At 42.8% G+C, this 15584-nt stretch overlaps 1 pseudogene; it reads left to right on the top strand.

Annotated features, from left to right (window-relative positions):
• Positions 1-5306: 5306 nt before the first annotated feature.
• LOC114661369 (craniofacial development protein 2-like) lies at positions 5307-6665 on the top strand (annotated as a pseudogene).
• Positions 6666-15584: the final 8919 nt, after the last annotated feature.

Below are 15584 nucleotides of genomic sequence, written 5' to 3'. Positions count from 1 at the left end.
GAGGGGTGCTTTGAATGAAATCATCACAGCTGGATCAGCACATACAAATCGGTGGACACAAGAAAGGCGCCACTCATGTCTTGGAAAAATATGCATATGTCTGAAAAGACATCTGTGGCGGGTTGGCACCCTGCCCGGGATTGGTTCCTGCCTTGTGCCCTGTGTTGGCTGGGATTGGCTCCAGCAGACCCCCATGACCCTGTGTTCGGATTCAGCGGGTTGGAAAATGGATGGATGGCTGAAAAGACATACCAGTCGGGCTTTATTCATATGCTTTCAATCATTTCACATTTTTCAAAAAAAGATTAAAATAATAAATATAAATCTCAGATGGCGGCACGGTGGCACAGTGGTAGCGCTGCTGCCTCGCAGTAAGGAGACCCAGGTTCGCTTCTCGGGTCCTCCCTGTGTGGAGTTTGCATGTTCTCCCCGTGTCTGCATGGGTTTCCTCCGGGTGCTCCAGTTTCCTCCCACAGTCCAAAGACATGCAGGTTAGGTGGATTGGCGATTCTAAATTGGCCCTAGTGTGTGCCTGGTGTGTGGGTGTGTTTGTGTGTGTCCTGCGGTGGGTTGGCACCCTGCCTGGGATTGTTTCCTGCCTTGTGCCCTGTGTTGGCTGGGATTGGCTCCAGCAGACCCCCGTGACCCTGTGTTCGGATTCAGCGGGTTGGATAATGGATGGATGGATGGATAAATCTCAGATGTGTAGTTGATGTAAGTTTTATAATATTTGTATTAAAACTACTAGACAAAGAGTTTAATTCCAATGATGGTAATCATTTTAACTTTTTAACTGTTCAACCCGATAGATACAGTATGTGAAATAAATTTAGAGTCCTAAAATTAAAAAAATACAATAATATTAAAAAGTTTAATTCAATCAAAGTATAGTATTGTTAAACTTTTACCCATAATGTCAGCATACTAGTCTACATATGCAAATAAGGCAATCTCTCATTCAATCAATACTCCAGGTCAAAGTGTTTCCACAGAGAGACAAACTATGAAGAACTTTTTTTATAGCATGCCTCAAGTTTCTTCTCTACTGCAGTAAAATCGTCATTTTTTTAATTAGCAATTTCAAAGTCATTCAGGTCCCACTGTAACAGGAACATCAAAAACAACTTCATGTAAAACTAACTATTGCATAGGTTATATTTATGGGTAGAAATCAGAGTGATACCATATTTAGAAAATTATTAAATCTAAAGGATGACTATTAAAGACTACTATGATTATAAAGGAATATGAAAATATACTACAGAAAAATTACTAAACTAAACAACTAAAAAAAATCTACTATATAGAAAAATTATTAGATCTGGTCTGAGAGTCCAGTCTTGCCGAGAACTCTGATTTACTTTGATTGGTTGGAAGTTCTCTCTGATGACGTGACGAAAGGGCAAGAGTCAGACGCACAAGTGCGATTAAAGGTGTAGAAGTCAAACAAAGGGACTCTCCATAAAAATCGCAGCTGTAAAACTGGAAAAGAGAAAAGAAACATGCCTCGAAAATGATGAAAGAGAGGGAAAAGAAGGCTTTACAGAATGCCTGCCAGAGACAGAGCACCGAAGAAGAGGCTTTCACACACTAATAAATAAGTAGAAAAGGCGTGGAAAGTACACATACAACAACACAAACCAAATTCTTTTAGGTTTTTTGAGAAAACTACTGTGGCAAATAATACATATTAATTTATATATAAACTGTACATGAAAAAGAAAAAAGTCATATGGAAACAAAAGGATTCAATATCATTTTCTCAAATTTTTAAGAGGGTGCTTCTACCACTACACTAACACAGATATCACCAGTTTACAAACAAAACAAAGAAATGGTACACAAAGGGTAACATGCTCACATTGCGACACTCCAATTTTATGTTATTTTTTTTAATCTCAATAATTTATGTTTTCCCATCTGATCTCGGAAGCTAAACATGCTCTGGCTCGGCCAGTACTTTGATGGGAATCCGCCTGGGAACCCCGAGTGATGTAAGCTTTTGGCCATTACTGTTGCACTCAACCTGGGTAGTTCTCTCATGAAAAGACATACAAACGAGTCTAAACACTATAAGAAATTTTAAGAAATTCCACACTTGGACCACAAAATTTTTAAAACAGTTTCTTAGTGAGCACCTATGGGCCAAGGGTATGGGCCACCCCGCTGCCTGCTCTTGGGAAAGCAGATTATAACCTGGTTCTGCTTCAGCCTCACTACAAACCAAGAGTGAGGGAGGTACCTACAACCACACGCTCATTCAGGAAGTGGTCCCCTGAGGCAGAGTAGGCTCTGAGAGACTGCTTTGGAACTACGGACTGGGATATCCTGCAGGGATCATATAGTGAGAACATTGAGGAGGTTGTTGACTGCACTACTGACTGCATCAACCTCTGTATGGACATTGTAGTTCCAGTAAGAACGGTACACTGCTATGCTAACAACAAGCCATAGATTACAAGTGACATCAAGGGCCTTTTGAACCAGAAGAAAAGGACTTTTAAAGGTGGTGATCAGCATGCACTGAAGCGCGTGCAGAAGGAACTCCGAGTCCAGCTCAGGGCAGTGAAAGAGCAGTACAGGAGAAAGCTGGAGCAGAAGTTGCAGAATAACAGCATGAAGTAAGTGTGGGATGGGATGAAGATCATCACTGGCTGCAGACGTGGAGAGAGCACACCAGATGAACAACTTCTTTAACAGGTTTGACCACCCTAACCCACTCTCACCTTGGAGTACTGCACCCTCCACACATCCTTCTGCTGATACCAGCATAGGAGAGAGTTTCCCCCCACCCACAATTACAGCAACCCAGGTAAGCAGAGAGCTGAGGAGACTTCGTGCCAGCAAAGCAGTGGGTCCAGATGGAGTATCGCCAAGACTACTGAAGGCCTGTGCGTTGGAGCTGGGGAGTCCTCTACAGCCTCTGAGCCTGGAACAGGAGAGAGTCCCAAGGCTTTAGAAAACATCTCGCAACTCCCCAGTCCCAAAGGTATCACGTCCTAGTGAGCTGAATGACTTCCGGCCTGTCGCTCTGACGTCAAATGTGATGAAGACCATGGAGCGGCTGCTGCTTCATCACCTGAGGCCAAAGGTCCACCACGCCCTCGACCCTCTGCAGTTCGCATACCAGGAGAAGGTGGGAGCGGAGGATTCCATCATCTGTATGCTACACCAATCCCTCTCCCACTTGGACAGAGGCAGTGGTGCTGTAAGAATTATGTTTCTGGACTTCCCTAGCACCTTCAACACCATCCAACCTCTGCTCCTTAGGGACAAGCTGATAGAGATGGGAGTAGATTCATACCTGGTGGCATGGATCATGGACTGTTTTAGAGACAGACTTCAGTATGTGCGTCTCGGGAACTGCAGGTCTGACATTGTGGTCAAACACACAGGAGCAGCGCAGGGGACTGTACTTTCTCCAGTCCTGTTCAGCCTATATACATCGGACTTCCAATACAACTCGGAGTCCTGCCATGTGCAAAAGTTCGCTGACGACACTGCTATCGCAGGCCGCATCAGGAGTGGGCAGGAGGAGGAGTATAGGAACCTAATCAAGGACTTTGTTAAGTGATGTGACTCAAACCACCTACAACTGAACACCAGTAAAACCAAGGAGCTGGTGGTGGATTTTAGGAGGACCCCGTGATTATCAGAGGTGACTGTGTGCAGAGGGTGCAGACCTATAAATACCTGGGAGTGCAGCTGGATGATAAATTGGACTGGACTGCCAATACTGATTCTCTGTGCAAGAGAGGACAAAGCTGACTATACTTCATTAGAAGGCTGGCATCTTTCAACATCTGCAATAAGATGCTGGAGATGTTCTATCAGACGGTTGGGGCGAGCGCCCTCTTCTACGCAGTGGTGTGCTGGGGAGGCAGCATAAAGAAGAGGGACTACTCACGCCTGGACAAACTGGTGAGGAAGGCAGGCTCTATTGTAGGCACGGAGCTGGACAGTTTGACATCTGTGGCGGAGCGACGGGCACTGAGCAGGCTCCTGTCAATCATGGAGAATCCACTGCATCCACTGAACAGTGTCATCTCAAGACAGAGGAGCAGCTTCAGCGATAGACTGCTGTCACTGTCCTGCTCCACTGACAGACTGAGGAGATCGTTCCTCCCCCACACTATGCGACTCTTCAATTCCACCCGGGGGAGTAAACGTTAACATTATACAAAGTTATTGTCTCTTATACCTGCATTTTTATCACTCTTTAATTTAATATTGTTTTTTTTTCAGTATGCTGCTGCTGGCGTATCTGAATTTCCCCTTGGGATTAATAAAGTATCTATCTATCTATCTATCTATCTATCTATCTATCTATCTATCTATCTATCTATCTATCTATCTATCTATCTATCTATCTATCTATCTATCTATCTATCTATCTATCTATCTATCTGTCTATCTATCTACATCCCAAATTTCAAGTCCCAAGTCCTCATGGTTCAGGAGATTTCATGATAAGTGAGTCAGTGGTATTTGTCTTTTATATATATATATAGATTAATTAATTAACTCTGCCCGGGATTGGTTCCTGCCTTGTGCCCTGTGTTGGCTGGGATTGGATCCAGCAGACCCCTGTGACCCTGTGTTTGGATTCAACGGGTTGGAAAATGGATGGATGGATAGTTTAGCTATTATCCTATAATATGACCATATTGGATCTACATATTTTCTTAGCAACAATCTATCTGTGTTTTTCCAAATGGTTTCATGTTTGTTATATATGGATGTGACAATATCATAATGCTTGTATTCAATACCAATATCAATAAAATTTTATAATACTTGATACCTTTTGAAACAGTACATACTAACAAAGCTTTAAAATACTGGTATATCTATGAAGTAGTTAGCCAGCTATCACTTAAGTACACAAGTATTGGCATTCCTAAATATCAAAATACATGCTGGGCTTGAACTTCAAAGTGTGGAAGAGGTCAGGCTTTGTCCCCACAGTGTAACAAGGGCTTATAAAGAATGGTATCATTATGTACTACCTGATATAGCAAGCAAGTGCACACTTTAAATTTAGTCTGATTTGCTATTCAGTATCTTAAAATACTGCTTAAAATCTATATTAAATATAACATTTCAAACATTAATATGCATGTACAGTTGAATTTTGGATTCCAAGATAATTACAGATATTTCCACTCTTTAAAGCTGTTTTTGAAACAACATGCTTTTCAAGTGTGGTTTGTCAGTGAACCGATCTGTTAAGTTTGTAACTTTTGCTATTTTAAGATTTTATATTTGCAACATTAGCTGGATAAAAAAATATTACTAAAGAATAACAAACGTTCGACGACTACCACCTGAACATTTTAGGCCTCACCGAGATACGATGGGCGGAGTCAGGACGCATAATTAGCGATGGAAAAATGCTTCTCTACTCTGGCCATAGCACCGAACATGCATGTGGCGTTGGACTCGTACTATCACCACAGGCGACAGCAGCGCTCACGGAGTAGAAACCGGTCTCCGACCGAATTATCACTGCCCGCTTCCGATTCCAACAGGTGAAAGTCACAGTCATCCAGATATACGCCCCAACAGAAGAATCTGACGAAGCAGCAAAGGAAGCGTTCTACGACCAGCTCCAAGACAAGTTGACGACCGTACCATGCAACGATTTGCTCCTTGTCGTCGGCGACTTCAATGCTCAGTTAAACAGCGACCGCTCGGGCTTCGAGGCGACAATGGGTCCGCATAGATCAGGCGCTCGAACAAATGACAACGGCGAGCCACTGCGCTCACTCTGCGCCACGAACAATCTATGCATCGGAAATACATTTTTCCACCACAAAAGGATCCATAAGATGACGTGGCAGTCTCCAGGAGGACTATACAAAAACGAAATCGATTACATCTGCGTCAGCAAAAGATGGCGCTCGTCCTTGCTAGATGTGAAAAGCCCGAGAGGAGCGGACGTCAGCTCTGACCATAATTTACTAGTCGCCAAATGCCGGCTAAAACTTATGCGATCAACGCCTAAACCTCAGAGACTAAGACCCTTCAATGTTACAAAGCTCAAAGAGACGCCAGTAGCCCAACAGTTCCAACTCAAGCTCCAAAATCGCTTTGAAATACTCGCAGAAACAGGCGGCGAAGAATCGGTTGAGGATGACTGGACACGACTCCACCAGATTGTCATCGAAAGTGCCACAACTATAATCGGTCGAAGACAAGGCACATACCGAGAACGCTGGATAAAAGATAACACCTGGGACCTAATCGATGCACGGTGTCGCTTGAAACAAGATCGCGATCGGGAGCCCCCCAGGACCTGGTCTCACCGCGGCAGAGGAGTGCTACCGAGCTGCCGATCGAATGGTCAAATGAAGCTGCCGTCAAGATAAGCGCAATTGGATTGAAAAGAAAGGACATGAGGCGCAAGAAGCCGCGGACAGGAACGACACTAAAACACTATACAGGATCGTCCGAGAGCTGAGTGGCACGCCCAGCGGGAGAGGTGTACCAATCAAAGCAAAGGACGGTCACCTGTTGCTAACCATCGAAGCATAAGAAAAACGATGGGTCGAGCACTTCGCTGAGCTCCTGAACCAACCAGAACCCACATCAACATTCGCAGACGATCTCTTAACACCGGCAAACGATCTTCCAGTCGAAGTTGGACCGATCACGTCAGCCAAAACAAAGTCGGCGATTGCAGCCCTCAAGACTGGTCGCGCACCCGGCATAGACGAAATCGGTCCCGAAATGTTAAAACATGCAGGACAACCATTTATAGACCGTCTTACATGTCTCCTTAACAGGTGCTGGGAAACAGCAACTGTCCCAGAAGACTGGAGAAAAGGGGACATCATATAAATTCCAAAGAAAGAGAATCTCGCCAACTGCAACAACTGGCACGGAATTACCCTCCTCTCTGTCCCAGGCAAAGTGCTGTGCTCCATCCTGCTCCGACGCCTACGCCAAGCTGTTGACCACCAACTCTGCGAGGAACAAGCAGGGTTCTGCAACAGGAGATCCTGCTCCGAACAAATCTTTGTCCTACGGACAATCATCGAACAAAGTACCGAATTGCAGCAAAAACTGTCTATAAACTTTATTGACTTTACTAAGGCATTCGACAGTATTCACTGAGAGACACTATGGAAAATCGCCAGAGTCTATGGCATCCCAGTGGAGTTTGTCAACATTTTACGAAATATATACCACGAGTCGAGCTGCTATATACGCACGGACTATGGCATATCCGAGGCCTTCCAGATCGATACGGGCGTGCGCCAAGGCTGCATCATTTTGCCATTTCTATTCCTGCTGGCACTTGACTTCGTCGTGTGCCATGCCCTTGTACACGCTTACCATGGCCTTCAGGGTCGCGATGGGAGACGAATAGCAGATCTGGACTTTGCGGATGATATCGCTCTACTTGGCCCCACCCAACAATCCCTCCGCGATCTCACTGAACTACTACAACATGAGGTGGCAAAAATCGGGCTCCGAATTAGTGAGGCCAAGAGCAAGGTCATGTGCATCGGCTACGCCCGTGCAAACATCCCGGTCTCCATCGGCCAACAACAGCTTGAGGAAGTCGACCGCTTCACTTACCTCGGCAGCACAGTGGCGCCTGACGGGGGGACAGACATCGACGTAGTCTGCCATATTGGGAAAGCGTCATCAGTAATGCGACCATTGGGACCAATATGGCGATCCAACACCATTACACTGCTAAACACGACCGTCATCCCTACGGCGATATATGCAAGCGAAACTTGGAAGTCGTCTGCAGCGATCACGAGACGCCTGAATGTCTTTCAGCAACGCTGCCTACGGCGAATACTGAAGGTCCCCTACCGGGACCACGTCAGCAATGACAAAATTCTTCAACGAACAGCTACCCATCCTTTAGCGAGCACTGTAGCGGAACACCGCTTTCGTTTTGCTGGCCACATCCTCCGGGAAACGATACATCGTCTCCCAAAGATCGCTATGAGCTGGATGCCCGCCTGTGGCACACGAAAGTGTGGCCGCCCAAAACAAACATGGTGGCGTTCTTTCAATGAAGACCTACGCGCTATACACATATCATGGGACGAAGCCTAATCCGCTGCCGCTGACCGAATTCGTTGGTGATCTCTTGCCGCTCAATGGGAGGAACTAAGTCTAAGTAAGTCTAAAGAATAACATTTAATGGATGGGCCCAATTACTTCAAATTTCAAATGTCAGAAACTCATGGTGATTTAATTTTCCAAATCTGTCCTTCCTTTTTTTTTTACAAATCCCCCACTTTAATGCTTCCTGTGCAAAATCTAACTGGTCAATTTAACTTGAATCCCTTATTTCAGAATTTCTGCAAAACAGCATTTATTGAGTGATCTGACTTTACTTCTTATACCTGTGAACAAATTCCGAATTAGAAAATTACTTGGGCTGTCGTTACTTGTACTCAGTAAATTTCTAATTGTGAGGCAGCATTACATTCTTCAATGTAACATTCAAGTACATGATGCATCCTTTTACAAATGGGTTATGCTAATGAACATTAGTTTGCCTTCAAAAGTTTAAACTATGCACAAATTCAGTGTTCGCATATTCATATTTAGCAACAAAGCATGTTGTTTTGCTTGTCCTACTAACTGCCGATTACACATCTCAAACACAGCACATGTCATATTCATAAAGAGATGTGCCTCGTCCTTTGAAACACTAAATAAATTTTATTTTGGTTTTAACAAATGGAGCAACCCATGATATGGCTGGTGTAAAAAAGTCAAATAGCCTCTTCGTTTGTGTCTTGCATTGATGCTTACTTGCTGTTACTGTTGTTGGCCCTGCCAGTCCTCCCAGATCCCACAGTTCTTTGTGCCTAACTGTGGATACATGTGAGGTCCCACTCCTCAATCTGCAACACTGAACTGCATATGCCGGTTACAAAAAGTCTGTAAATAAATGTTTGGTGAATTAATATATTTAGTTTTGCCCCTTTTATTTGATAAATTGACCTCTGTTAATATATGGCTACTCTGTGACATTAAAATGCACCTGTAATTGTTATTTCTTTAAAATGTTAGAGTAGACTGACCGCCTTTAAACCTGAATCTGAAAGGTAAAATTATTGACACACACAAAAAAGACAAAAAAATAACGCTCAAGGCTTCATTTAAGTTTCAAGAAAATTGGCTGTAACTGTGCCCTGGGCTAAGGCTGGCACCTCTGTAACTCTGTAAAGTAGGACATTTCAAAAGAAAAATTAGGAATCTGGAGGACAACATTCCTTATGATACCACAATACACCTTGTCACACACGTGCAAATAGGAGGCAGCTAAAGTGGCTTGAGTAATTGTAATGCTACATCAGACCAGGGGGTGGCGGAGTGTGCTGACTGTCTCTCTCAGCTCCTTGCAGACAATTCCCAGGAAATCCCACCATGTACTGGCACCTCTGATGATGTCACGTCCGGTCCCGGCGCATTTAATGATGCTACTTCCAGTCCCAAAGACGTCTGGAACAGGTGTCTGGTCACACTTACAGGTAATCTAACTTTGTCACCATTAAAATATCCGACTACGCCACCCAGTTTTATTAAGAGACTGGGAACTCCTGAAATTTACCAATAATAGCACACAGGTTTCTTTAAATTGGGCGGTGAGTAAACACACAATGAAAGACAACAGTAATTTCAGAAAAAAGTAACAGTAAGTTCTATTACACAAGACAATAAAAGGTACATTAAAAAGATAAACGAACCTAACAAAACCTAAACATATCAGGAATTAATTTCCTGTTTTTTAAGAGGAAAATACACAGTCCACACTCTAAAAGTCCGTTAAAAACAAGAATTGGAGGATACACCTTTAGTGGTGCAGAGTCCAGTTGGTGCACTGTATTACCCCAACACTTAATTGTTCAACTGTCCACGGATGCACTCTGTTCACTGGACACTCGTTCCCCTACAGAATTTGTGTCAAATTGTTGAATCCCTGTCAGCGTCTCTTCGTTGTTCCTTTTTCTTCCACTCTGGGCTCCTTGTGTTGCTGTGACCTAGGCACGCCTCATTTCTCGTCTGTCAGCTTCGCTTGGTCCTTTCATGCGGATTCCCTCTCTCGCTGGACCCACATCCGGCGTCTCTTTGTGGAGCTGTCTCTTACTCCCTGGAAGTGTTGCCGTCCTTGTGCCTCACGTCGTGCCAGCCAGGTACCCTTGTCTGCCTGCAAGCCCCTGTGCTCTGTCCGAGTGTCTTGGCAGCGTTTACTGTGAACTGTCCTCTCTGCCTTCTGCTGCCCAGGAGTTTAAATCTCCTTCAGTCCCTGCCGTTGTCAGTCCTGGACAATCAGTTTAATTAATGGCACATCTAAATTTCCTGGGTTTAACAATTAATGAAAACACAAGTTAACAAAATGTATTGTTACCAACCATTAATGAGTACAGATCTGCTGATTAGAAACCAATATTGTCAAACATGTTAATTTCAGGTAAATACAGACATCCTCCAAGGACGAAGCAGTTCTGTTATGACAACTTGTAATTGTTTGTATACTCAACCACCCAGACTTCAAAGCGGTGACTCCTTTGCAAGACAGCAAATACCTACATAGACAACCCTGACACAATCAGTAACTGGATTATCCAGGAAATCGAAAAACAAGGTCCCCTTCTGACACGTCACTTCTGGTTCAGGCATAAATTACATCATTCCCTCCACCAGCCTTTAAAAACCACCATCTTATCTCCACTTATTCAGTTCTGTTTTGGACTCAGTCTTGTGAACAACTTGATTTAATTCAACCTTTTTGCAGCCAGGAACATAATATACGGGTGGTTGCCCCAAAACTTTGTATCTGTCTGGAGTCGTTTTGTGACAACCTTTACATCCTATTATGGCTTTTTTGAAACACTTATTTTTTTGGACAACAGTAATCTTAAAGTAAATATGCTATGTTCACTGGCAAACCAACAGCAGTCAGCGATTCTCAAACCTGCTTATTGAACAGCAGATGAGCAGAGAGCAAGAGCTTGTCATGGCAGTACTGGGCACAAATCAGGAAAAGGGCCTGGACATGGCAGTACTATTCAGTGTATGCTACTGTACTGTATTTTAACAAAATATCTAAGATTTCTTAAATTAAGGCTTTAACTGTGAATGCAGTTATGTTGACTGTTTAACTGTCTTAAAGTTTTATAAACTACATTCTGACAGGAAAAACAATAGAATATAATATGGATGCAAAAACAAAAATACTTCTTTTTATAGTATTTTTTATTTTACATCTCTTAGGATTTTTTATTACTCTTCTGAAGTAAGCATAATAATTGATACTTCAATTATTTTGCCCCAATATGTGTTTATCTTGATATGTTCTCAAAACACCTTAAAGACTGGAGATCAGCACCACATTGACATGCACATATATATTTTCTGTATAGTCCAAAACCGGGAAATATTTTATTACAACAATAATATTAAATAAATATAAGCAAAGGAAACAGATTTTTCATGAACAGCTGTGCCTCACAAGGTTTGAAATTTGGCACAGGTATCCTGCACAAAGGGAGTAATTCACAAAAATTCTACTTTTTAGTGCACAAATTTCATGCACACATTTATTTGATAAGCACTCTGTTACTTGTGGCAAAAATAGTCAATATCACTTTTTAAATCACAATTTTACAATTATGCCAGATTTGTTACTTAAGAATGTATTTCTTGCATACTGAACATTTTGTTATTCTCATGTGTAAGATGTCACCAGCCTGTTAAAGTTGTTCTTGATAGAGACACGCAGCTGCAGAATTCAGCAATTGGCTCTTTAATGGAGTTACAGAAGTATGCAGCAGTAATTGAGGACTCCTTGTATTGTTTAGTGAATTTGTATATTATAAAAAAATCATCTGTAGAAAGCTGCAGCTTCTGTGACTATGAATAAAATAATATTTCAGCAGAAAAGAGGACATTCCCTAGGATACCTCAATCAACCTTTACATTCTTTAATGTTTTTTTGGAAAAATGTGTTTAGAAAAGCAAATATGTTCCCTGGAAAACTAATAGTGGTCATAGTTATTATCGAACCCACTCTGTTTTCGAGGAGCAGGGAGCAAGAGCCTATCCTGGTAATACTGGACACAATGCAGGAAAGGCCTCGTCAGGGTACCAATCCATCACAGGGTCCACTAACGCACATAGCAACCACTCACATTCACACTGGGACCATTTAAGCAAACTGAAGTACCCAGAAGAAAAACAGACACGGGGAGGACATACAAATTTCACACAGACCACCTAGTGCTGGATTTGAACATGATGCTGTACACTGGATCTGTAAAGTGACAGAGCTAACCAGTGTGCACCACTGTGACACTTCAGCTAAAAGTATGTTAACTATATTTCAAAAAGTAGCACATAGTTCTTAAATTAACACAATAATGGGTTTATGCTGATTGTGCGACGGTCTTAAAGTTGCAGAAAATTATACTCCGACATGAAACACAAACTATGAAAAAAGTATTTTTTTATATTCTGTATATTTTTGTATTATTCTACTGATGCAGTTTTTACTTGGCAAGTATAATAAAAGACCCGCCCGGCTACAGACAGACACTGAGGCACAGCAATGTCCAAAAGCACTCTCTTTTAATAACCTTTTAGCACACAGTGCACAAACCACCACAATAAACACACCTCAGTCTTTTCCTTTCCTCAGGTCTTCTCTATTGCCCTCACTCCTCCTCTCACAAGCTCTGTCTTCTTCCTCCCGACTCCAGCTCCTAATGGAGTGAGGTGGCCCCTTTTATAACGCCCTGGACGTGCTCCAGGTGCTTCACAATGATCTTCAGGCAGCACTTCCAGTTGTGGCAGAAGTGCTGCAGTCCAGGGCTCCATAATCTTCCAGGTGCCCCCCTGGCGGTGTCCACAGGCCCCAACAGGGCCAAGCCTCCAAGCTCCGATCCCGTGGTCCCAAAGTAGACCAGGGCAGCTGCCCACTCGTGGCCCGGGGGATGTATTGTCCCTCTCCTGGTTCTTCCAGGTGTTCCAGCTGTGTAGGGTCTCCAGCCATTCACCACAGTATGTATTTTGGCAAAATATGGGCAAAAACTGCAGCATGCAAAATGTTTATGAAGTTACAACACCTCAAATAAACTTATCAGCTAGTCTTTCAAATAATTTATCTACGAAAAAGTTAATGACTGTAGACATAAGAGAGAATTTTTTAAAAATTTGTGAAATAATAACATCAAAGTGCTTTTTAAACTGTGGGTTTTTGACCACCCCAAACACAATTTCATCACAACTTAGAGTCTAAAATTACCCTCGTGATAACTTTAGGGATGGGGGGATTTCCCTTCCAATTTTGAATTTTGAGTTGTGAATTAAAGAAACAGCTTAATGTTTTTCCAACCATTTTGTTTTATATCTCCTCTAGTTTGTTTGTTTTTTCTACTTCCATTGTAAGTATTGTGTTCAACACCTTGCCTGCCTTGCTATATCTGTGTTTGCGGGTCAATAAATATTGCGCTCACTCACTCACTCACTCACTCACTCACTCACTCACTCACTCACTCACTCACTCACACACTCACACACTCACTCACTCACTCACTCACTCACTCATCTCTCCCTTCCTCTGCCTCCCTCTCTCTCTCTGTCTCTCACTCTTTCTCTCTTCCCCAACCCCCCAACTGTTTTACATAAGGGAAAAAAAATCTCTTGATTCATTACCATGCTAATCACAGATCATAACTGGCGGATTTATGAATATTATTCAAACAGCATATTGTTTTATGATTTACATCCTTTGTAACAGTTCCAAATTATGTATTTGCATACGTGTCCTTTTTCTTTTCTGTAATAGTTTGTATGCATATGGGTATTTACTTTATTTCAATTACCAGCATAGTACATTCTGTATTTGCAGCCAGGCAACTCATATTTTGCATCCAGTGTTCCTTAATAGCTTCTTGAATTCTTATTTCTCTATAGTATAGATACTGTAGGTACCAGGAAAGAATCTGTAAGGGGCTGGTGATAGTTTACAGGAAATAGAGCCATGCCAACCACACACCAAAAATTTACTTTCATTTTCAGGCCCAATGAGCAGTGAAGTAACATCTCCCTATAAATTTTGGCTTTTTAAAATCACACAGATTTTTTATTTGATTATATGATATGTTATTATCCTAATGCTAACCTCTATAATATTATCTGTAAGAGCCAATCCTAAGTTAACATTAATGTTAAATTCACGTAAGTGTTTGATTAATTATAATGGTACTAGGGGGTTCACCCCTTGCTCACTTCGCTCACCAACCCCCCCGGCCTGCGCTACACGCCAGCAACTTCGAATCTCTGCCGCTCGCATTGTGAAGAGGAGGACTGAACGCACCCCAAGGAGACATGGTCGCTCCTCCGAAACCCCTTCTTAAACGGTGATACAAATACAGTTTTTTTTCCATCCTCTTTGCTCGATCAGCTGCTGGCTTGCTGCTCCTGCTGCCGCGCCATGTGATCTGCAACTCACACGGCGCTTTGAACATTTAAAAGCCTGTACAGCAGCTGTCCTACTCTTTGTCTTTTATTTCCAGCACCGGGCATGGTTAAATCTCTTGGCACAAAGTCTTGTCTTTAACATCATGTTAAAGTTTGATAAATTCTGAAAAGAATGATACCAAACATATATATGCAGGTTTTAAAATAAGCCCGATTTGAAGCGTGACAAAAAATGTGCCGTAAAAACATCACATAAATCGTTGCACAAAATTGTTGCACTTTTAGGCTTAGGATTTTATATATACTGTATAGAGTACTAAGCTAAAAATGAAGCGGCTTGCGAGAAAGTGGCGTTTTAAGCCTTCGGTGCCTTCTGTTATTCTGGGGAATGTGAACTCAATCTCAAATAAGATTGACGAACTGGCTGCGCTGGTGAAAAATGTCAGAACCTACAGAGAATGCAGTTTGTTGTGTTTCTGCGAAACGTGGCTAACTAACACCATCCCAGATGCTAATGTGGAGCTACCCGGGTTTAGCACAGTTAGAGCGGACAGAGACGCAAGTACCTGTGGGAAGCACAAAGGAGGAGGACTCGCTCTCTATGTTAATACACGGTGGTGTCACTCTGAACATGTTAAAGTCAAAATCTCCACTTGCTGCAGGGACATCGAACTGTTGGCCATAAGTCTGCGTCCCTATTACTTGCCCAGAGAGTTTGGACATGTCATTGTTGTCATCGTGTATATTCCTCCTCGGGCGGACGTGGAGTCAGCGAGTGACATCATCCATTCTGCTGTTGCTAAGTTACAAACGCAGCACCCCGAAGCACTTGTGCTAATCGCTGGAGACTTTAACCATGTGACGCTGGACAAAACATTACCTGCATTCTCCCAGTATGTGGACTGCAACACCCGGGGAAATAAGACTATTGATTTGCTGTATGCAAACGTTAAAGACGCATACAGTGCCACCCCGCTGCCTGAGCTTGGGAAAGGAGATCATAACCTGGTTCTACTTCAGCCTCACTACAAACCAAAAGTGAGAGTCCTACCTGTAACCACACGATCACTCAGGAAGTGGACCCCGGAGGCTGAGAATGCTCTGAGACAATGTTTTGGAAC

The sequence above is a fragment of the Erpetoichthys calabaricus genome, chromosome 11 (assembly GCF_900747795.2).
Source record: "Erpetoichthys calabaricus chromosome 11, fErpCal1.3, whole genome shotgun sequence".
NCBI classification, from domain to species: Eukaryota; Metazoa; Chordata; class Cladistia; order Polypteriformes; family Polypteridae; genus Erpetoichthys; species Erpetoichthys calabaricus.
Note: the sequence above shows the minus strand (reverse complement) of the source record. Positions and strands in the feature narration are given on the sequence as shown.